Genomic DNA, 23064 nt, shown 5'->3' with positions numbered 1-23064 from the left:
TCTCTCTCTCTCTCTCCTTCTCTCTGTCTCTGATTGATAGTATTGATTGTATAGTTACATCAGGAGATGCTCTCTTTAAATAAACTGGATAAAATAGTGGAAGTTGTGTGGTCAAATGTATAATGAGTGAAAAATTGCAGCCACACCAGTGTCTCCCACTATATATACACTGTATGAGAGATGTAGCACGTTCATGTGAATCTGGCATCATCCTACTGCAGTGCTTTGTGTGTGTGTGTGGGGGGGGGGTGTTTTTATGCTATTGAAAATATTGAAAGCCAGTGTGTTAAATTAAGCATATTGGCGGTAGTGAAGGAAGCGTGGCCTCTGTGTCTGTCCATCTCAGTGAAGGAGGTGTGGCCTCTGTGTCTGTCCATCTCAGTGAAGGAGGTGTGGCCTCTGTGTCTGTCCATCTCAGTGAAGGAGGTGTGGCCTCTGTGTCTGTCCATCTCAGTGAAGGAGGTGTGGCCTCTGTGTCTGTCCATCTCAGTGAAGGAGGTGTGGCCTCTGTGTCTGTCCATCTCAGTGAAGGAGGTGTGGCCTCTCTCGCTCTCTGTTTCAATTTCATTAAATTGAATGTAATTCGGAGTGATTTATTGGTGTGACACAGCACAGTGTGCATTGGTAAAACTTGAATTGAGTAAGTAAGTGATAATAACAGTAAAAATAAAAAAAGACAGACAGACCTATTGGTTTGTGCTCTTTTATTAATAAATTAGCATAACCCAATTTTTTATTGTTATTCCACTGAATTTCACTTCACACACACACACGTGTGAGTGTATGTGTGTGTGTGTGTATGTGAGACTGTGTGAGTGTATGTGTGAGTGTGTGTGTGAGTGTGTGTGTCTGTATGTGAGTGTGTGTGTATGTGTGAGTGTGTGTGTATATGTGTATGTGTGTGTGTATGTGAGACTGTGTGAGTGTGTGTATGTGAGACTGTGTGTATATGTGTGAGTGTATGTGTGAGAGTGTGTGTATGTGTGTGTGTGAGTGTGTATGTGAGTGTGTATGTGTGTGTGTATGTGAGACTGTGTGAGTGTATGTGTGAGTGTATGTGTGAGTGTGTATGTGTGAGAGTGTGTGTCTGTATGTGAGTGTGTGTGTGAATCTCTGAGTGTGTGTGTGTGTGTGTGTGTGTGTGTGTGTAAGATTTAATTCTTGACCATCTCTTGCAGTGTTGTCATTTGATGATGTTCCCTTTTAAATAGCAATTATCAGTCCGTACACGATTTTGCAGAGTTCTTTATTTATTTAGGTCTTTTTTTTTTGCTGCGGCTTTTTACAGAATTTGAGTTTTTTTGTGCTTTTCTTTGCGGAAATCTACTTGCACTGGTGAAATTGCAATTGCACGAAATTGTTTTGTATGGTCTTTTGCAGTCATGTTTGTTTGTAAATGAGTCCCCTACAATTCCACTGTGTGTGTATGTGTGTGTGTGTGTGCACGTGTGTGTGTTTCAGGAGAATGAGAAACTCAGACACAAGAGTACATCCTGACCATTGGTACTGTGTACACATCAACATACACACACGTCTCCATGCTGGACATCTCAGGAGCTTTCACACACAGTGCTAGGAATATCCCGGGACAGAGAAACGCACCTCCTACGTGAGCGAGTTTAGCATCAAACAGTGAAATTTGCTGTAGCGTGAACACTTCGCCCCTGTAAGCTTCACTCTCCGTCAGGTTCACTGTAGTTAGACGTAAAATGTACATAATGTTTATCTTTCATACATTTAGGATTTAATGTTTTTTTTTGTTTTTTTTTAAACTCTTCGAGGAACAGAAATGATCTTTTGAGGCAGCTTCTTCATCACTACCTGCTCCGTTTGACTCAAGAACCTAACGACCGGTTTCAAAAAGTCACAATGTCTTCAGTTCATGTGATTTTACTGTTGAATTTAAACAGGAAATGTGAAATATTTTTGTTCCCTTGTTTCCTGTACCGTCTTTTTGCTGTGATCTTGAACACGGTTATAATTTTATTTTTTTAAAATAAATAAATGATCATTCTAGTTCTCTCACTTTCCTTGTCCTAATTGTCCTGTGTCTGTTAAATCTGTTTCATCTGTGGTCTTTCTGTCTGTATGAACACTTGTAGAAATTAAAAACCTCACTTAATACAAGAAATTCATATCCTAAATGTTGCAAGTGATTAATCTGATCATTTTATTCAGCTGTTTAATTGTTACTTTCTAAATAATAAACAAATGAATGTTCTGGATTCATGAGGAATGTTTACATTTTGTGTCCAAAGTTTAAACAAAGTGTATATTTATGATAATAAAGCACAAAGAACATGAAACCTCAACACGACTACAATCATCAATGAATTAAATATTAATTTAAAAAAATTAAATTGAACAAGAGTAAGATAAAGCATATTTTTAATTAAAATTTAATTAGAAAGGAGCACTTTTAAAGTGGATTTGATTTAAAATAATGATAAAGCTGTCTTTTTTATGTATTTGTATATCTTATCCTCTATCGTGTTTAAGAAGAAGAGAATAATGAAGCTTTTTATGAAATAATATTTGGGTTTATTTTATTTTACTTTCTCCTCACAGATTCAAATTTACGTGAACGTCCGTTACGTTGGTGACGTCACCGCGAGCGCGAGAAGTCGAAGTGAGGAGCAGAAAGCGGTGTTAGTGTTAGTTCTGGCCCGTTTGGACCCAAACTAAAGTGAGTTTATTCGCTTCTGTGTAACCGAACCCGTTCTGTTTTGTGCTGTATTGTGTGTATGTGTGTAGTTAACGGTGTTAACACATGTGTTTCAGGTGTATCAGTATGAAGCAGGCGGTGACGGCGCAGTGGTTCACTCTCGGAGCTCGGTTCACTAATGACCGAATCACCGAGGAACCGACCAAAGATAACTCACACCCGCACAGAGAAGAAGAACAAGAGGAGGAGAAGTGAGAAATAACATTTTAGAACTTTTTTTATTCACTCCTCTGGTTCAATATTAATGTTAATATTATACAAATATTTTTGAGGAGGCAGTCCAGTCCACGCATGCGCAGTGTAATTAATGAACAAGCTAATCGAAATGTGATTAGCAAATAGGTCGATGTTATTTTTGATTCTATTTAAAACGATGAATTCACCCTGTCAATAACTGCCCAGTCTGAGAATATTGTATGATTTACTTTTATAAGTGGACGTGGCCGAACGACATTTAGCTTCTCTGGCTAATTAGAGCTCTTTTACTAGTTTAATGGCTGAGTCATCCGGCTTCGCGCGTGGGTTTAGGAGCTATAGTCGTCTTCTTTTTGATTTAATGGCGGTTGGCAAACTAGCTAAAGGTGCATTACCGCCACCTACTGGACTGGAGTGTGGGCAGTAGTTTGGCAGAAAAAATAAAATAAAATGAAAAAAAAAATTATAATAATACCAAAACAATACTACATAAATAAAAGAAAATAAAGAGATAAATAACTATATACTAGATATTCCTACTAGATTACTAAAGTCTCTCACTTATCCCAGTATTTTTAGATAGTTTATTAGGGGCGGTGCATTTTCCCAGATGTTTTCCCCAGCAAGTTCTCTAGTGTCATGTTTTGTTTTCCAATCTGCATCTCTAGCTCAGTTCTTTCCTCCTCATATCCTTTTGCAGTCTAACAGAATGTGTTTCACTGTCTCTTGTGTACTGCAGTGTGTGCAGAGTCCAGTGGGGTGTTTTCCTATTCTGTTTAATGCTAGATTTAAGCCAGCATGACCTATTCTAAGACGCATAATTATCATCTCTTCCTCTGGGTTTCTTCCCTGCCTCACACTCATGCCTACTTGTTTTTGTATGGTATATAGGGGTCGTCCGGTGTCAGCTGTGTCCCAGTATTCCTGCCATATTTTATGCGTGTGTCCCTTTATAATGGTTTTGATCTCTGCTCTACTTAATGGTACTTGTATATCAACTGTTTCATGTTTTATAGATCTTTTTGCCAGTACATCCACAATTTCATTTCCTTCTACCCCTACATGTGCAGGAACCCAGAAGAAGGAAACACTCAGCCCCTTAGCATGAAGTATGAGAAGCAGATGAAGTATTTCGTAGACAACGTCTTCTCTGAATGATGTTTTCCCAGACTGTATGCTTGATAGTGCTGATAGACTATCAGAAGCTATAGCGACATCTTGGTTCTGATGATGTTTTTCCAACCACTGCAATGCCAGTAGGACTCCTAATAATTCTACGGTGTACACTGATAAATGATCGGTCACCCTTTTTTTTTGACTGCTACTTCATACCTAGGAATGAAAAAGCTGCACCGTTGCGGCCAGTCTCAGGCTGTTTTGACCCGTCTGTATATACGAGTAATTTATCCTGATACTGGTCCATATAGTTTTGAATTATTATCCCTTGTGGTGCTATTTTGAATTCTCTTTTAATATTTGTTGTAATCTTGTATCTACAGATGGTTTTATGAATCTCCAGGGTGGTACAGTTGGTATCGCCATAATGGGGCTTACTTGTAGCTGACTGAGACCTGCGTTTTGTGCCTTTGCATTTCCTAACCATCCGAAGCTATTAAAGTTAGTCCTATAAAACTCAGCATTCTTGTAAGATGGCTTTCGTGGGGTGCACCCTGCTATACCCTTGTAGATTTACCCAATATGCCAGCATGATCTTAACCCTCCTGATACACAGCGGCATCTCTCCTGTCTCCACCTGTAATGCAGTCACTGGTGATGATTTAAATGCTCTAGTACAGATCCGAAGTGCTTGTGCCTGTTCCACATCGAGCTTTTTAAGATTTGATTGTGATGAAGACATATATGATAAGCAGCCATAATCAAAGGCGGCCCTCATAAGAGCCTGATATATATTTATGAGCGATGCCCTACTTGCTCCACAGTCTCGCCCTGACAGACATCTCAGAACATTATTAATCTTTTCACATTTGTTCTTAATTTTATCAATGCGCGGACCCCAGGTCAGCTTCTCATCAAAAATCACTCCTAAAAATCTCACAGCCGTGACCTGTTCAGGATCTAGCCCATATCATTTAAGTGGTACTGTTTTATGACGTTTAGAGAAACATATACCTTGTGATTTTGAAATTGATAGTTGAAATCCACATTCATTTGCCCACTGTTCTACTTTCCCTATTGCATGTTGCATTTTCTTTCTTAAATATTCTATATTCCGACCCCTAACCCAGAGTGCCCCATCATCCGCATAAAGCGACTTACCTATATTTCCCCCGACCTGATCAAATACGTCATTAATCATAATATTAAACAGTATTGGGCTACATACACTGCCTTGTGGGGTACCATTTTCCACTGCATACCTCTTTGAGTACTCTGCACCTACTCTAACTTCTATTGCTCTTCTGTTCAGGATGTCTAATACCCAATTATATATCTAAACATTTATTCCTAATTTGTCGAGTTTAATTATATAATTCCATCCTTCCAAAGCATATCATAGGCTTTTTCAACATCAAAAAATACAGCAATTACACTTTCTGTGTTAGTCTGAGCTTTCCTAACTTCTGACTCTAGGCATAATACAGAATCCCTTTATGAAATCCTGACTGATACGGTGAGAGAAGCCCTCTACTTTCTATATAGTGATCTGATCTATCTGTTATCGTCCTCTCCATAGTTTTGCCTAGCTGTGACGTTAATGCTATGGGTTTATAGCTTGCTGGATCTGATGGGTCTTTGCCAGGTTTGAGTATTGGAACTATAACTGCCTGTTTCCATGTTAGTGGGATTTTTCCTGTATTCCATACCATATTGAACAGTCTTAATACTACATCAAGTGTGCTGTCTCTCATGTGATCTAACATGCTATAGCATATTCTGTCTTTCCCTGGTGCCGTTTGCTGTGCATGTGATATGGCTCTTTTTAATTCAAATAGAGTAAATGGTAAGTCCAACTCTCCCCCTGATGTAGTCCTTCTTTCTGCTATCCCTGGGTTTTGGGCAAGTGTCTGATCTCTACACTGCTTAGCTGTTGAGGATAGGTTTTCAGTACTGTGGATCTTCACAAAAGTTTTTACCAAAAGTTCTGCTTTTTCTGCATTGCTGATCGCATTTATATTATTGCTACTTAACACTGGTATTTCTACACTGTTTCTTATTCTGCTCATTTTCCTAATTGTTCTCCATATGTCTTATAGCTGGGTTTCACTTCCAATTTTATTGCAGAATTGTCTCCAGTACCCACGTTTGGCTGATCTAATTGTTTTCCTAACTACTGCTTGTGCCCTTTTATAGTTAATCAAAGTTACCAGTGTATGGTGAGCTTTGAGTTGCCTAAAAGCTTTATTTCTCTTTTTAATTACTATACTACAGCTCTCATTCCACCATGGCACGTTCTTTCTTCGTTCACATCTTGTCTTTTTAGGAATTGTTTCTTCAGCTGTTTGTATAATTGCCGTAGTCACTTTTCTGTACATTTCTTCTACATCTGTAATATCCTTATTCACTAGTTCCACACATTTTATTTCACTCAGCATTTAGAACATCTGCCAATCAGCTTTATCTAACCTCCACCTTGGTGTTCTCACTTCGCTATCCTGGTGTATCTCTACTCCTATCCTGGTTATTATTGGATAATGATCACTACCTACTGTCGACTGGTCTAAAACCTCCCATGTGCTGATTCCTGCCATTTCAGGTGACATTATTGTCAGATCAGTAGCACTTTCTGTGTTATGTGAACTACTATACCGTGTGCCCTTCCCGTCATTAACACATACAGAGTTTTTATCGTCTATAAATTCCTCTATCACTGATCCATTTATATCTGTGTTCTTACTCCCCCATATCGTGCTGTGTGCATTAAAATCCCCACACCATACTGTTTTCCCTTGTGTCAACCCACATACTGCATTCAGTGTATCAGTGCTCAGTCTATTACAGGGATTATAAAAGTTGACTATCGTTATACTGTCTTTTCCTGTCCGTATTCTGACTACCACAGATTCATGTTCTTTCCCTTTATTGATCCGGTTATATTTCACATCATTTCTTACAAAAGTTGCTACCCCTCCACCTTTACCCGTTTCCCTATCGTTTCTGATTGTAGTATATCCATAAATCACAAAGTCTAACTGTGGTTTTAACCACGTCTCTTGCACACATATTACATGAGGTTTATGTAACAGATCAGTCACAAACTTTTTGAATTCTTGTCCATTAGCGATAAGACTCCTGGCATTCCACTGCAATATAACTAGGATCATGAAGAGTCGCCAGTCCATGACTGAGAGTTAGAGATTCCTGCAGTTATCATTTCTTCCACTCCTTCACAGCTGAGTCCTTTAATACCAAGGTATTTTTCAGCTGATTTAACTACTAGTATTTACAATCTGTGTGTTTTGTTTTTTAAAGGAAATGTTTATTTTAGATGCCATACAGTAACTTTAATTCAAATCTAATAGTTAGTTCAATATAAAAAATGAATCTAATACTAATATACTAATACATTTAACAAAACATTGAATTTAAAAAAATAATAATTTCTTGTTTAATGTCAGGTTAGGTACTGCATCATATTATAATTAAACGTAATCTTGTGAACATTAATTCAATTTATGTTTTTATTTTCTTTAAAAACGACTGGAAAATGCAAATGAGGCAAGAGTTTAAGTGGAAACTTTTTAGTTTGACCCACAAACTGATCACAGCATTGTTGCACTGAATTATTTATGGTAAAAACAAGTGCATATATTGCATAAAATGTCAATTGAGAGGCATTCGATTTTGGACAAGATGTAAGGGGGAAGAATTCGGAGTGTATTTAAAAAAATAAATAAATATTTTTAAAAAATTAATAATTTCTTTAGATTTGTCAGTGTATTTTGTGAAATGATGTGGAATTGTGCTGACATTCCTGAGTGAGTGTAAAATGCAGACCATACGAATGTGTTGTGATTTCATTTAAACTTAAAAACTTTCATTTAAAACTCGGAATGTGTGTGTGTGTTCGAGTCCCGGACCCAGAAGCCCAGAAAAGGACGGATCGTATGGAGGAGCCAGGTGAAAGAGGTCCGACCTGATCACCGGTGAGACACACTGAGATTTTACACACAAACACATCTGTGATGGTTGTGTAACAGGAAGTCATACTGTTTTTCATAGTTACACAGCTTCTGATTATGTGTATAAAAGCTTGTTTCTAAAATAAACGCTTAACAGATTTAACACAATGGTTTGCGCCGAGTACTTGGTGTGACCTCTGACCTGTCGTGGAAATTAGACAACACTCACAGACTCGTCCTCTGAAGGGAAAAAGGTTTATTACAGAAAGATGGTTAATACAGGATGGAATAAAGCAGGATAGAATAATGAGAGCGCTCTGAAGTCCTTGTACTGAACCACTACTATATATATGAAACGCAGAGCATGACATCATTCTGTGTACTGATAAGAAGCAGTTTGAGGCAGTTCAAACAGGCTTTGTTTTAGGATCTTGGAAGATGTTTAGATGAACCTTGAACAGAAGAACATGTTTGTGTCTCTGTAAGCAGATAAACATTCTGTACTGATCTCAGTGACATGACGTGGCCTTCTTAGGCGTTATCCTCACATGAGAATGAAACAGAACAAGAACAAACTTATTACAAAGTAAAAATGAATAATTTCCCTCACATTTCCCCTTTTATCATTACAAAATATGATAGCTAAAATTAACAGAGGAATTACAATGCTGTGAATACATCAGAACTTCAGAATCCTTTCACGATTCATCTGAATTCATCATGAAACAGAAATAATGAAGGCGCTAAGGCTGTTTTTGCGGCTATAAAGTATCCTGTCGTTAAGCAAGCTTATGAGTGAAATGAGAATCGTCATGGTGAAAGGAATATTTACAATATGTGTGAAATGGATGTCAATGGGTCGTCATCGTCAGTGTCGCTGAGAGAATCTAGTTCCCAGTCAGGTTTAGGATACAAGTCATGTTGTTCATCATAGGGATCGTAATCAGTCTTTGTCAACATCAGCATTTGGTCATTAGTGATTTCAATGAGCGTGAGAGACTGCTCCGAACGAGAGATACAAGGCAAAATGAGCAATACAAGAAGAATCATTGCACCTATTGGTAGACAGACGGTTAACATCCACGAGCCCCATCCCCCGAGTACTGAGTTCAGCCAATCAAACCCCGTCTCGCTAGTCTGCGTATCGCAGACTGCATGTGTTCAATGATAGAATAGCCATTATGTGTCTGCATGACGAGGGGACGTGTGACGTTGTGTGAGTAGCACTGTTGGCAATGATTCTTACGACGAAAGGCGATACAGAACGGTTTACAGAGGCGGCCAATATCTTGGCATAAGGGCTTTTAACTACTAATTGTCGTCCAATCTGCAGCAATAGTCTACTAGAGAACTTCGTGGGCTTATGTGGGACCTACAGAAATCACGTCGCCTTAGGCACTTAGTCCCTTCACCACGGTCAGCTAAATACCAAATTTGGGTAAAAGTGTGTGCGTCATGCACTCTTTCTGCTGCAACGATGTGATTGGCGTGATTGATCATTAAGTCTTCCATCCAATAAACTTCAATATCGCACTTTGGTTCATCTTTCCAGCTTAAGGGTCTACCCCCGGACCCCCAGTGTTGTCGGGAACGGTCCCAGTGATTTGTGAGTTTATTTCTATGACAGGGCTTAATACTAACAGATACCACCTGTACCAGGAGAAGGGTGCACGATTAGGAATAGGTTTGTATGTATGAGCGGATGTGCAGGTCGACGTCTAATGATTCGTGTCTAGTCTGCAACAGTAGTCTATGGTCAGGGAGCTTTGGGGCGTAAGAGCTGCGGTAGCAAAGTCACGTCGTCTAACCTCTGTCCTGGTCACGTGGCTATATAGTACGCACCAATGAAGTTCAGTCCTCCTAATAGTACAGCTTACGTCATACTATTCCGGCTACTACATACCACTTAAGACCGTCTATTGTGGAGTCGCATGGGATTGGTTCATGTGTGTGGGTGTGTATAGGCAGATCGTCGCTCGGGAGCGTTGGTCCTCCTAGAGACCTCTTGATAGAGAATTATGGTCTAGTTCTCCTATTGCAGTCCTGTCTTCTCCAGCTCAGTGCTCGGCTCTGGCACACTCCTGCAGTGGCTGGCGTCACTTTACCACAGAGTGAGTGACGAAAAAGGATCTAGAATGGCCCAGACCACCGTGGCTTGTTCCACCTGGTCCTGCGGAAGTCCTTGATCACGACCCACTCTCCGGGCTTCAGATCATGCAGCGGACCCATGGCTGGAGCTGGAAATGCTGCCTTTACCTGCTTGTGGATAGAGTGCAGAGCAGAGGACAGGGTTGCACAGTAATTTAACATTACATCATCACATGCTGCAGTCGGGAAGAGGAGCTGTCACAGGTCCAATTCCTGTGTGTGGAGGTCTCCCAATCAGTATCCCAAAGGGGCTAAGCCCATCTTAAGCCTGTTTCAGAAGAGCATTTGCTCAGTCTGTTTTTTAGTGTCCCATTTTCTCTCTCTACCACCCCACCACTAGCTGGATGATATGCACACCGCTTGATATCAAGCTGGATGATATCACTACCGCTTCTGAGTCCTGTTTGGACGTAGGGACGTGGCCTTCTCTACCTTCAAACCTCAACCCACGTTATGACCTGCGCAAACATCATAAACAAAATAATTTTAAAAAATTATTATTATTTTTTTTTAGACTAATTAGAGAAACCAATGCTTTTCGCAGCCATCATTCCCCCTTTTTACGCATGGTCCCTGCCATGCGTCAACTTTGAAGACAAGGACAGCCCTGGGGGCATCGCCAAACTCCGTCAACAACCGTGCAGCCTGCTTTGTGCCACACAGCCTTTTCCTCGTCCGTGTAGCCCGTGCTTGGTATCTGAAAGCTGTAAAGAAGGAGTGATTATTTTCTTTTGAATATTGGGACTATAGATGCAGCTGCTTGCTTTGCTGCACTGTCCGCTCGAGTGTTTCCTAGGAAGACAGGGTCTAATTTGTTAGTGTGTACATCACATTTGCATACTGCAGTAGTTTTGGGGAGTAGGACTGCGTACAGTAGCTCAGAGACTCGTTTGTGGTGGGCTAAATGTGTTCCTGAACTCGTCAGGAAGTTCCTGTGTTTCCAAATTGTTCCAAAATCATGTACTACCTCAAAGGCATATCTACTGTCTGTGTAGATATTTACTGACTGTCCCTCAGCAGGTCTTCATGCCTCTACGAGGGCATACAGTTCAGCTGCCTGTGCTTACAGGTATGAGGGGAGACTTCCTGACAAACCGTCGCGTGTGCGGTTACTACTGCATATCCCACACGATTTTTACCTGTCTCTGGGTCACGTGACGCAGATCCGTCCACAAAGAGGATCAGATCTGAGTTTTCCAATAGAACGTCTTTCAGGTCGACTCTAGGGGAGCAGAGTTCATTAGTCAGTACGACACAATCATGTGGTTCCCCGTCTCCCTCTGTTGGAAGAAGAGTAGCAGGGTTAAGGACAGTACATGGTTTTAAAGTGACATTCGGCATGTCTAGTCTTATAGTGTTATGGTGCAGCCACCGCTGGGTGGACAGGTGTGAGGTTTTCTGCTCAAGTAGGAGTAACAACACCTCATGTGGAACCAAGAGAATCAATTCTGAGTAACCTACCAGGTCTCTTTATGCCACCACAGCTTTCTCAGCTGCTGCTACTGCACGTACACACGGGGGGAAACTGGATCCAACTTACCTGAGAATGAACTGTGCAGCCTGTCACATATGCCATCTCTCTGAGTGGTGCTTCTAGAATGGAATAGTTTAGAATGAAAGATCTACGATACGAACACATACCTAGGAAAGAGAGAACTTGTTTCTTCGTCAGGGGCTTGGGAATCTTCTGCATTGCAGATACTCTTTCTGTGGAGAGTTTCTTTCCCTTTGCAGAAATGTCATGACCCAAGAAATCTCACTTCTTGTTGTACATACTGTAATTTGGAGAGACTGGCTTTGTGTCCTCCTTTGGCAAGATGCTGCAACAATTTAATGGTGTCAGTGTCCCACTGTGCCCTGGAGAAAGTTGTAGAGGTGCTAAGCTGTCTAGCATTTGGTTGTATATTGTTAGTGACTCACAATACCCTAACACAAGTGAGTGAAAGTGTAGGGACGTCCGTCAAATATGAATGCAAACCGAAACTGAACAGGCACAAAATTTGTCGCACCAATATAGGTACAGCTCTTCACTTTCTGGGATATCCATAAACCATTCTTTCTCAAAAATAAAATATTTTCTTTCATGCACTTGCGCTGTGCAATGAAGGGCAGAGGACAACCAACATCAACATAGTTGTCCTTCATCTTATCATGTCCCAACGTCAACAAATGAGCACAGGCGCTAGGCTTGTTATGCATGGACCATTGATAAACACAGAGCTCTGTTTCTTTAACAAACAGAGTTCCCAATGAAGAGTCCTCAGTTATTGTTACTCCCTGAGGTGAGGACATCAAATTTAAGTGTAAAACACACATTAAGTCCCTGCCCAGTGGATCGACTGGACATGAAGATGAAATTAGGAATTGGCGGGTTGCTCTTTTCCCATTTTCCCATTCACAAACTAGCAGTTCAGAGAAACGTTCTAATACTGAATGTCCTGTCACACCCAAGGAGCGCAGGGACCATGAACTCCTTTTCAGGGATTCTTTTAATTCGCAGTGTTTATTACTGAATACGTTTGCTCCTGAATCTACCAAAAATGTGACACTTTGCCCATTAACTACAAGAGATATACATGGTAACTGTGTGAAAGGAGAGGCATTATACTTTAAAAGGTTAAGGGTCATGAATGGTTCAGACATTTGTGAATTGTCAGTCTGACTAATGTTGGATGTGGGTGTGTGCATATATTCCTGCTCTTTGTGAGCTAACTGATAGTTTGGGTGTCTGATGTCACCTCTTCTGTTCCCAGGTGCCTCACCCTTCCCTTAGCTCCGCCCGTCAGTTCGTTCTGCTCTGGACAGTCTCTTGCAAAATGTCAAACCTTTCCGCAGTTGTCACAGTTTAATCCTGGTCCATAGCCCTGAAGGCCGGGTCTTCCTCGTCTGCGTGCTTTTGGTCTTCCTCTCCTCTCCATCTTTCTTTTCTTTGCCTCTCGTAAGAGCTTCTCCGCGTGGATTGCATACCTCTCCACTTGTGTGAGGTTTCTGGTGTCCCAGGCGATACACTGTTGTTTGATTATAGCTGCAATTTCTAGTTTCATGCCGTTCATAAAGCTCTTTCTGAGATTTGCCTCCCATACTGTGACGGCCACCTGCCCATCTGCCAGAGCGTCATGTTTCTCCAAGCCTGAGTTTGCATCGTGGATCTCAGTGAGCCTGGACAGGTACTGTGATACAGTCTCTGAATCTTGCTGCTTGCACTTTGCTATTTTTGTCATGTCCAGTCACACAGGAAAGGTGTTCGTCAGCCTCTGCTGGGGCGCCGTGATTTGTGCTCTGTACCTTGCGTTGACTTCATCATCCCACTGTGGGTTGATCAGACGGCCAGCATCCTCTGGGAATTCACGTGAAACCTTGACCCAGTCCGTGCCAAGTTTTGCCATGAGCAGTCATCGTAGTTCATGAGTGGTGGGTCTGAATTCTCTGCAGAATATCTGAAGTTCATCCCCAAACTTTCATCCTCCTACTTCGCAGAACGCCGGCAGATGTGTCATGCTGCTCCTGATGTCTTCCAATGTCCAGGGTCTGTGAACTAGCATAGGGCCTCCTTCTCCGGCCACTTCTAGCATTGGGGCATTTACCACGGCGTGCATTGTCCCTTCTCTGTCCGATTTTGTTGGTCTGAAGCCCTCAGGCAGCAATGTTGTTGGTCCCTTCACTTGGGATCTCGTGTGTAATGCCACCGGTGAGGTTAGGACAGCTGGAGCATAGTTAAGTGGGGGTTGTGGCTCAGTTCTGACAGGTTCAGATAGAGTGGCGTAGGCTGGGCCGCTTCATCGTGAGGAGGTGCCTCTGAAACTGCAGGTTCCTCCCTCTTTACTGGCTGTGGGCGTCGCGGTGGGGCGGAGTCCAGGTCGGGATTGGCTTTCTGCAATTTAGCACACTGAGAAACAGGTGAGGGCCCTGCCTGAATTTTTTTCTCTCTTTTATGTACCTCGCTCTGCCATTCAGCAAAAGCCTTCCAGTCAGCTAAAAACTGTGCTTTGCTCTTTGTTTTAGGGGTCTCTCTCTCTCTGTCTCTCTCTCTCTCTCCTTTGTCTCTAAATTAAGTTTCAGTTCTTCTAACTGTCTGAGACTAAAACTACCTTTTTCAGGAAAAGCACATTCTTTAACCCATACATCATATTGGTTCAAACATCTTTCCCCATAATTCACACGCATAAACATGATATTAGGATCAACATATGAGCACCCTGTGTCACAGGATGTGCTTTGCTACATGTTTTTCCCATATTTTATTTATTTATTTATTATTTTTTTCTTTTACACCTTCTATAACTTTCAAAGTTTTATTCAATTTAACATGCTATGAAAATCAAGTGCATGTGCATTCTCGTGCACAGACAGAAAAGGTTCAAAATGTGTGCCAAATCTCTAGACATTCAATTAATCATATAACCTGTAGGATCAATAGAGCAAACTTTAAGAATGTAAAAGAGTTTACCTGTGAGAGCGAGTCCACATTTAAAATTTTTTATCTCAGTAAAATTTACTTGTGCGTTAAATTTGCCAAATATATTGTGTACTGCTGATATGATGGAATGAGTCAGTGGGCATGCCACTTGATGATGATCTGCTGTAAAAACACTGCGCCTCTTGCGCTTCTTAAGTACTCTCTTTACTTATTTATTCCTCGAACCGGACTCTTTCTGTTTATTTTTACCGTTATCTCTCTCTCTCTCTCTCTCTCTCTCTATATATATATATATATATATATATATATTACACCTGTCGGTATATATCTTAGTTTTGAAGCTGTGATCTATGAAACACCAATCTCTCTGCCATCGCAGAGGTGAAGTTCCTCAAACTTCTTATAAGAAATGGCTCCGTGTAATACTTCTCTCAGTGTAATACACGCATTTCTTATATCACTGACTCCCTTCCATACAGACAGCAATACGCAATGACTTCATAAAATTCTAATTCTGAATTCTAAATTCGTGATTATTCCTACCAGTCAGTGTTGAGGCTGCATCGGTCTTTCGCTCCGCACCACAAAGGGCAAACCGCCTGCACATCAACATGGACTTCAGGGTGAAACTTTTTCACGAGCCTCCTCCGGTTTGCTTGTTGTCCAGAAAAGCTGAAAAGACTCGCGCAGCCCAGCCAGGAAACGCCAAATTGTCGTGGAAATTAGACAACACTCGCAGACTCGTCCTCTGAAGGTAAAAAGGTTTATTACAGAAAGATGGTTAATACAGGATAGAATAATGAGAGCGCTCATACTAAACCACTACTATATATATGAAACGCAGAGCATGACATCATTCTGTGTACCGATAAGAAGCAGTTTGAGGCAGTTCAAACAGGCTTTGTTTTAGGATCTTGGAAGCTGTTTAGACGAACCTAGAACAGAAGAACATGTTTGTGTCTCTGTAAGCAGATAAACGTTCTGTACTGATCTCACTGTAATGACATGACCTTCTTAGGCGTTATCCTCACATGAGAATGAAACAGAACAAGAAAAAAAATTATTACAAAGTAAAAATGAGTCATTTCCCTCACAGACCTTTGAGCTTGAATCCTAGGCACTGGGGTCACCCCCCCCCCCTCCTCTCTCCAGCTATGAGTATCCCACACTCCCCATCACCAAGAACAGGCAAGAGGTGTGTGTGTGTGTGTGTATAGGTGGAGCCTCCAGTGTTTCAGGACCCCATCCTGCTGGACCTGCTGGTGCAGATGCTGAAGGAGACCCAGGAGAGCGAGGACATGAACGTGGACATGCTGAAGTACACTCAGAAAGATCTGGACACTGCGCTGGAAATGACCCGAAAACAGGTGCGGCGAGTAACGCGTCACTTATCCCTAAAGTTCACGGGTACTCCAGTGCGGTGGGAACATGGAACAGGAGCTCGATCAGGAACAGTTGATCTCGAATCTCAGATTTTTGTCAGCAGAGTGAATTCTCTGAATTTTGACCTTCTGTGTCACCTAGCATAAATAACTCTGCTAACGATTCATCAGTGACTCGATCACTTGAGTTTTATTCCAGCACATTCCTGTGTTGTTTTATTGTTGTGTTTATATTGTTTGGGGAGAGTGTGTGTTCTGTCCATGGATAACGTTTTAGATGTAAAACGAAGTGCGTGAGTTTAAAAGCCGTGTGTGTTCTTGTAGGCGGAGGAGAGAGAGGCGGCTCTGAAGGCTCTGCATGCTGAGAGAAAGGCGACTCTGGACGCTCTGCACACTGAGAACCATAGTCTCAGGCTGCAACTTCACGCTCTGCGCCCTGACGGACAGGCGATTCTGCACGCTCTGCGCGCTGAGATCAATAGGCTCAGGCTGGATCTTCAGCACATAATGTAGTGTACACTAGCTGTAAACACCTGTTTATCTGTGTTTATTTACAGTCACAGTGTTTAACCTCATGCTTCCTACTGTTGGAAATAAAATATACGTGAAATAAAACATGAGGGTATGAGTAGTATATGAGTAGTATGTAATTTTATTGAGAATTCACTGGGCTGACGTTCACCTAAGATACAACACACAGATAAGCAAGGCGCAGGGGGTTAACAATACATGTATTTAATTAGTGCAGCAGGCCTCAGAGCGTAGGTGGGGTACGTCTGCACGCAGGCAGAAGGTCAACTAAGAGACACACACACAGAGGCCTGGTGTGTATGCAGAAAACAAATTAATCTGTTTCATATTCTGTTTCATGAAAAAAAAACTATTATAGGGTAATGTACATGCAAGCACCATAAAAAAAGAAATGTAGAGCAAACATAAAATTTACTCATAATGTAGAGATGGTGTGTTTGAAAGTGTCCTTTCTCGACGAAAATCCAGTCAGGAGTGACACAGACAAGGTCAGGTTATTTTTAATGAGTGAAACAAGACAAAATGTATTTTGGAGCCAAGCTGCACCTAAGAGATAAGGGTTAACGTACGTAATGGTGTTCTGGAACAGCTAACTCTAAACATATTGATGTCTGGGTCATCCTGACCCTAAGAAAACTGTATAAATAGAAGAGCTTCAGCTCTGTTCTTTTTTGGATCATCCTGGGGACGTCTCAACTGTGATCTCATGCAACAATAAACTTGGACCCTTGCCTCTCCTCACTCACGGGCCCGGTGTCTTACTTTCGTCCTTCAACTGGTTAATGTATGTGAGAATCTGTTTCTATGTTAAATATTAATTGTCTTTGGGTAATTCGCAAATTTTGATACAACCGGGCCAGGAGCTTAGTTAGATTGCATAGTTTTAACTGAATTTATAATTTCTTCAAGAGAGAGTGGGGAGTCCAGTTGCATGGCAGTATTCGAATCAATAACAGGGTTACAAGAAATACATTCACTTTAGCATCGTCTGTAGGAAATTCGGATTTATAAAGTGAAGAGTAAAACGATTTAAAAGTAGCATTTATTTCCATGGGATCTGTAGTGACAATATAAGTTTGCACGTGCTGCTTTAAACCGGTATTTCCTGCCGCGTGTTCGCGTTAAAGTATTGCTGAAGGTGTTAAATATGTTGCAGAGCCATACTCACGAGCATCATAAACCGGTTTAATAAAAATTAATAATAATAATTTCTGTTCCTTTGGTGAAAACTTTCAGAGCGTTTTAAATCTACGCCAGCCTTTTGTAAATGTATAGAAAGTATATAATCCGTATACATAAAATATTGAAATAAATAAAAAGCAGTGCTCGTGTTATTACAGGAGGTGACATTTTGTAGGAAAACACGAATAGTGAGAGGAGTGCGCGCCTCGGGGACATGCACTGTAGGGTTGACAAAAGGACAAAAACCCTTTAACAACAAGTTTGAGATGGAACACCAAAGATAGCAATTAAAGGACAGACATCCAATTTGATTTTAAGAACGTCGGACATAGTTTCGAAGAAAGAGTTCCAAAAGTTCTGCAGTTTGAGACAGAGTGCAAACATATGACTCAGGTTACAGGGTGAAAGTTTGCATTTTTCACACACGTCAGGAACATTAGGATATATTTTAGATAGTTTACTCCTAGAGAGGTGAGCTCTGTGGACCACGTTAAATTGTATGAAACTAAGTCTAGCACAGGACGTGGCAGTACGTATATTATCTAACACTCTGCCCCAGTAATCATCCTCAAGCTCCAGGCCCAATTCATCTTCCCAAGCACTAATGGTTTTGATATTGTAAGAATCGTCCTGTGACCAGATCGTTGCATATATCCGTGAAATAATGTCACACGGATCCATGATATCAGTCCATCCTCAAAGCCGAACCTCCTCTTCAGCACCATTAAAAGATATTCCCATTCTATCCTATCAAACGCTTTTTCTGCGTCCAGAGGAATGACCACTTCAGAGGAGTCACTGTTTTGTTTTGAATATAAAATACTAAGAAGAGTACGAATATTAGAAAAGGAATGCCCTCCTTTTATTAGTCCGGTTTGCTCCTGTGAAATAATGCTAGGGAGAATCCCCTCTAAACGAGGGGCCAAAGGTTTGGTTAAAATCTTGACATCACCATTGAGGAGGCTAATAGGTCTGTACGAATTACATAATGTCGGGTCCTTCCCATCTTTAAGCAACAGAGTTATAGATGCTTGTCTCAATGTTTGTGGCAGTGTCCCTAGTTCTAAGGATTCCAGAAGTAATGGGGCCAATGTAACAAATTTCTTATAAAATTCAGAAGGAAACCCGTCCGGACCAGGTGATTTCTTAGATTGCAATGAGTTGATTGAGTTCATGATCTCATCTAGGGTGATGGGGCTGTCAAGTTCAGATGCCAATAGAGGGTCAACTCTGGGAAAATCAATATTTCTAAGAAAATGGTCCATGTTACCTGAATCGTCAGTAGCTCCAGCTGTGTATAAAGAGGAGTAAAAACTTTTAAAAGTTGAATTAATTTCTACAGGATCCGAGGTGAGTGCACCACTAGACTGCATAATCTGAGTAATAGAGCGTGAAGCCGCTCGGCTACGCAGTTGGTGAGCCAAAAACCGACCGACCTTATCCCCATATCCATAATAATTGCCACGCGTATGTAACAACAGCCTCTCCGCCTCAGGTGTTGATAACAACTCGAACTCCGCCTGCAAATTAAGCCTTTGTTTATGCAGCTCAGGGGGCGGGTTGGGAGCATATTGGTCGTCAATGGCTTGAATATTATTAAATGTCTCTTTTTTCTTATCCTTACATTTCTTATTGGCATGCGCAGAATAAGAGATTATCTGTCCCCTTAAGAAGGTCTTTAGAGTTTCCCAAAGTAAAGAGTAAGAGATTGAATCAGTTTGATCAGTAAGAAGAAAATCATCTATCGAATTAGAGATATACTTGCAAAATGCTGAATCGGATAAAAGTAGTGAATTAAGCCTCCACGGTGGGCGAAAGGCTCGATGTGAAGGTAGAAGAATATCAAGACTTAAAGGAGCGTGAGTTTACAACCCGAGAAATTAGAGAGTTATTAATAAAAAAGTAATCAATGCGAGAAAAAGATTTATGTACGTGAGAAAAAAAAAGAATATTTTCTCACTGTGGGGTTAAAATACCTCCACGGATCAATGTAACCATTCTGAACCATAAACTCAGAGAACACCGTCGCCATTGCAGAGGGAGCCTTTGCAACAGCGCTAGATTTGTCCAAAACCGGGTCAATAACACAGTTTAAATCTCCCCCAAATATCAAGAGATGTGTGTTCAAAGCAGGAATTTTTTTTACAACAAATTCTGAGCAAAAGGAGCATTATCAAAATTCGGGGCATATACATTCACCAAAACTACTGGCGTTTGTGAAATTTTCCCTTCCACAATCACAAATCTATCATTTACATCAGAAATAACGTTATCAAAGGAAAACGGCACAGTCTTACTTATCAGGATAGAACTCCCCTGGACCTGGAATCAAAATTGGAGTGGAACATATGCGATGTCCAGCGAGCTTGGAGTCTGCATTGATCCCTGAGACGGAGATGATTTTCCTGAAGAAATGCAACGTCAGGTTTTTGTAGTTTTAAATGTGTCAAAACCTTGGATCTTTTAATGGGACCATTCCGACCTTTCACATTCCAACTTAGGAATCTGATCGAGCTTTGGGTATTTTCCATCAATTTAGATTAATACAGATTGGAGAACAGAGAGGTTGATATCAATCGGAGAAAAGAAAAAATACAACACAGCATCCCTCCCCGCCTCCAACCCCACCCTCCCCCACCCTTCTTGGAACATCAGTTAACTTCTCTCCATTCCCAAACAATGGAGGCAGAGCCCTACAACACTGGAACATCTGATACTTATATCTATTCTTGTTGTGTGAAGTCACTCCCGAGCATAAAAGGTGCTACAATTATCATGTATCTCAGGCAACCTATAGATTCACATGGAAACTGATATAGTTGTCCACACCCGCATAGTTTTACAGTCACATTACAGGTATTAATAAACCGGTTAACTGTTATGTAGACAGCTTAAGATGGAGGAAACCATTCATTAAACCATAGTTGCGCTTTTTGGGGACAGTCGAATTGCAGCCTCTCATCACCGAGGTCTATCCGAAGGCGAGCAGGGTATCTGAGGGAAGACCGCACATTTCTCACCGCAGCGAAAGCCGCCCTCCTCTTAGTGACGCTGGAGTTGAAGTCAGGAAAGATGAAGATCTTACGGCCCTGATGGAAAAGTCGATTCCAATTCCGTTCCGGAACACCCACGACCCGGAGATTGCAGTGCCGTGAGCAGGACTCCAGGGGTGAACACACACACCACAGCTGGACACACACACCACAGCTGGACAGACACACACACACACACACACACACACACACACACACACACACACACATCATTCACTTAAAAGTCATCAGAATGTGTTTTCTAGATCAGAGCTGTGTGTGTGTGTGTGTGTGTGTGTGTATTAGTTAATCATTGACCTACGATGATAAACACACACCACTCTGTGTGCTTATATGATATATAATAAATGTGTTCAATGCGTTTCTATAGTAACGGCTCAGAACGTTCTGGAACGTGTGTAATGTGTAAAGGTGCATTGTGTGTTTGTGTGTGTGTGTGTGTTGTAGCATTTGCGGTGCCAGGTTCACAAATCCCATCAAACAACAGAAGCCTAGGAGAAGGGCCAGAGGCTCAGACCTGAGCTGGCTTTGAATGAGAGTGAGAGCGAAAGAGATAGGGAGAGCATGAGACAAGATGAGAGAGAAAGAGAGAGTAACAGAGAGACAGCGAGAAATAAACACTGAAATGCATAGTAGGCTGTGTGTGTACATTGCAGACTCAAAAGGAGGATGCTGGAGAAGAAGCATTGTGAATGGTTTGGGTTTAGGTTCAGGACAACAGAAGTCGTTGAAGAAGAAAAAGAAGGCGGGTTAAGACTCTGAAGGATGTATCCTGTTCAAAAAGAGTCAGAAGGTTTGCTGCATTTCAATTCAGCTCGACGTATTCGCCCGAGCACTTTCATTCCAAATAAAAGCGCACTCCTCTAGCTAATGATTAGCTTGATTTATTTTGTCTGAATCGTGACAGCCGTGGAGAACTGAGGTTACATACAGTGTAATGAAAAGAGACCTTAAAGTAAAGGAAAAAAATGGAGGCATTAAGGGAGCAGGAAATGAGAGGAGGAGGAGAAGTTGGAGGATCAGGTGGAATTTCATAACGCTCTCGAGACTATAAACTGCAAGAGACAGACTATAAATCTGACGTGACTGTGATACATTTACTTTACAGTATCGGGTATTGCAGAAGATAATAATAGCTTTCAATATTTGATGCCTAGTTTATCTGTAAAAGATCTGGATTTGTATTTTGTGTGGCTGCTGTGGCAGAGCATTTCCTTTACATGACAATAAAGTATCTATTTATGCATCTACCTATCTATCTTTTAGTTAACCAAATATACTTTGCACAGTTTCATCAAAGCATGTTTAATGCTTTTTAGACCTTTAGTAATGTTTTTAAACTGAATAGAGCTTACCAGCCAAAGAAAAGCAGTGATTCCTCAAATGTTATGTGCTTCGTGTTATGGCTCAGATATGTTTCCTTTTAATAAGTCCTATCTAATTATTAAATCCAGTTTGATCAAATTTCCTAAACGAGTTCTGTTAACAGTAATTATATGCATAAATCAGCCCTGTTGAAGGAAACATTTCATACATTTTTCCCCAAATTATTTGTTTACATTTTAAAACAATATCTGAATGAATATGTTGAATTGACATGGCTATAATGCAAACCAGTATTAGTGTTTAATTAAAAAGCCATCTTTAGAGACTAGCGTTGCGTATCGTCACTGTCAGACAGAAATCTTGTATGTCCAAAACTGCTACTTTTCAGGAAACTAAAAAAACCTGTATTTTATGAGATTTAACACAAGCTCTTTTAATGCTGTTTACTGGTTAAATATTTGTAAATCCCACTGACAGGCATAAAGAGTGACCAATAGCATTGATTTATAACAAAAAAATACAAATGATGAAATATGGAGATACAAGGTTTCCGCCTGACAGCGACGATATATTTTCAAATCATAAAGAATATATAGACATAAAGGTCTCTTCTAGCAACAAATATTAATTTTTTTTTTAAATAAGTTGTGCATTCAAGATGGGCATCAGAATTATTTTTTTTTATACATAGACCTTTCAATATGATTCCTTTTAACTCAACAATCTTGACTAGGACTGAGCAGAATTGTATATATTTCCTAAATTGACGGGTAGTAATAATGTACACTATGGCCAAAGGTTTGTGGACACCTGACCATCACACCCACGTGTTGAACATCCCATTCCAGATTTAGTCCCACTTTCCTAATATAATAACCTCCACACTTCTGGGAAGGCTTTCCACAAGGTTTTGGAGTGTGGCTGCGGGGATTTGCTCATTCAGCCTCAAGCGTATCGGTGAGATGAGCCTGAAGTGCTTTCGGCATTCCAGTTCATCTCAAAGGTGTTCAGCGGGGTTGGGGTC

The 23064-nt window shown here is 40.9% G+C and overlaps 2 long non-coding RNA genes across 5 annotated transcripts; one reads left to right on the top strand and one right to left on the bottom strand.

Annotated features, from left to right (window-relative positions):
* Nucleotides 1–2557: 2557 nt before the first annotated feature.
* Nucleotides 2558–5400, top strand: LOC128609465 (uncharacterized). The gene is made up of 3 exons (XR_008386228.1): nt 2558–2686; nt 2782–2916; nt 3991–5400. It is a non-coding gene; the product is annotated as an uncharacterized LOC128609465 (long non-coding RNA).
* A 2837-nt stretch (nt 5401–8237) lies between these two features.
* LOC128609464 (uncharacterized) lies at nt 8238–14861 on the bottom strand. 4 transcript variants are annotated; one of them, XR_008386225.1, is made up of 6 exons: nt 14597–14861; nt 11791–12006; nt 11611–11689; nt 11289–11429; nt 9905–10853; nt 8238–8544 (listed from the first exon to the last, which is right to left on the bottom strand). It is a non-coding gene; the product is annotated as an uncharacterized LOC128609464 (long non-coding RNA). The 4 variants fall into 4 exon arrangements; XR_008386224.1 differs by having other exon boundaries at nt 11289–11689; XR_008386226.1 differs by having other exon boundaries at nt 8238–8453; nt 11289–11689.
* Between the last annotated feature and the right edge of the window lie 8203 nt (nt 14862–23064).

This window comes from Ictalurus furcatus, chromosome 7, assembly GCF_023375685.1.
Source record: "Ictalurus furcatus strain D&B chromosome 7, Billie_1.0, whole genome shotgun sequence".
Taxonomy (NCBI): Eukaryota; Metazoa; Chordata; class Actinopteri; order Siluriformes; family Ictaluridae; genus Ictalurus; species Ictalurus furcatus.
Note: the sequence above shows the minus strand (reverse complement) of the source record. Positions and strands in the feature narration are given on the sequence as shown.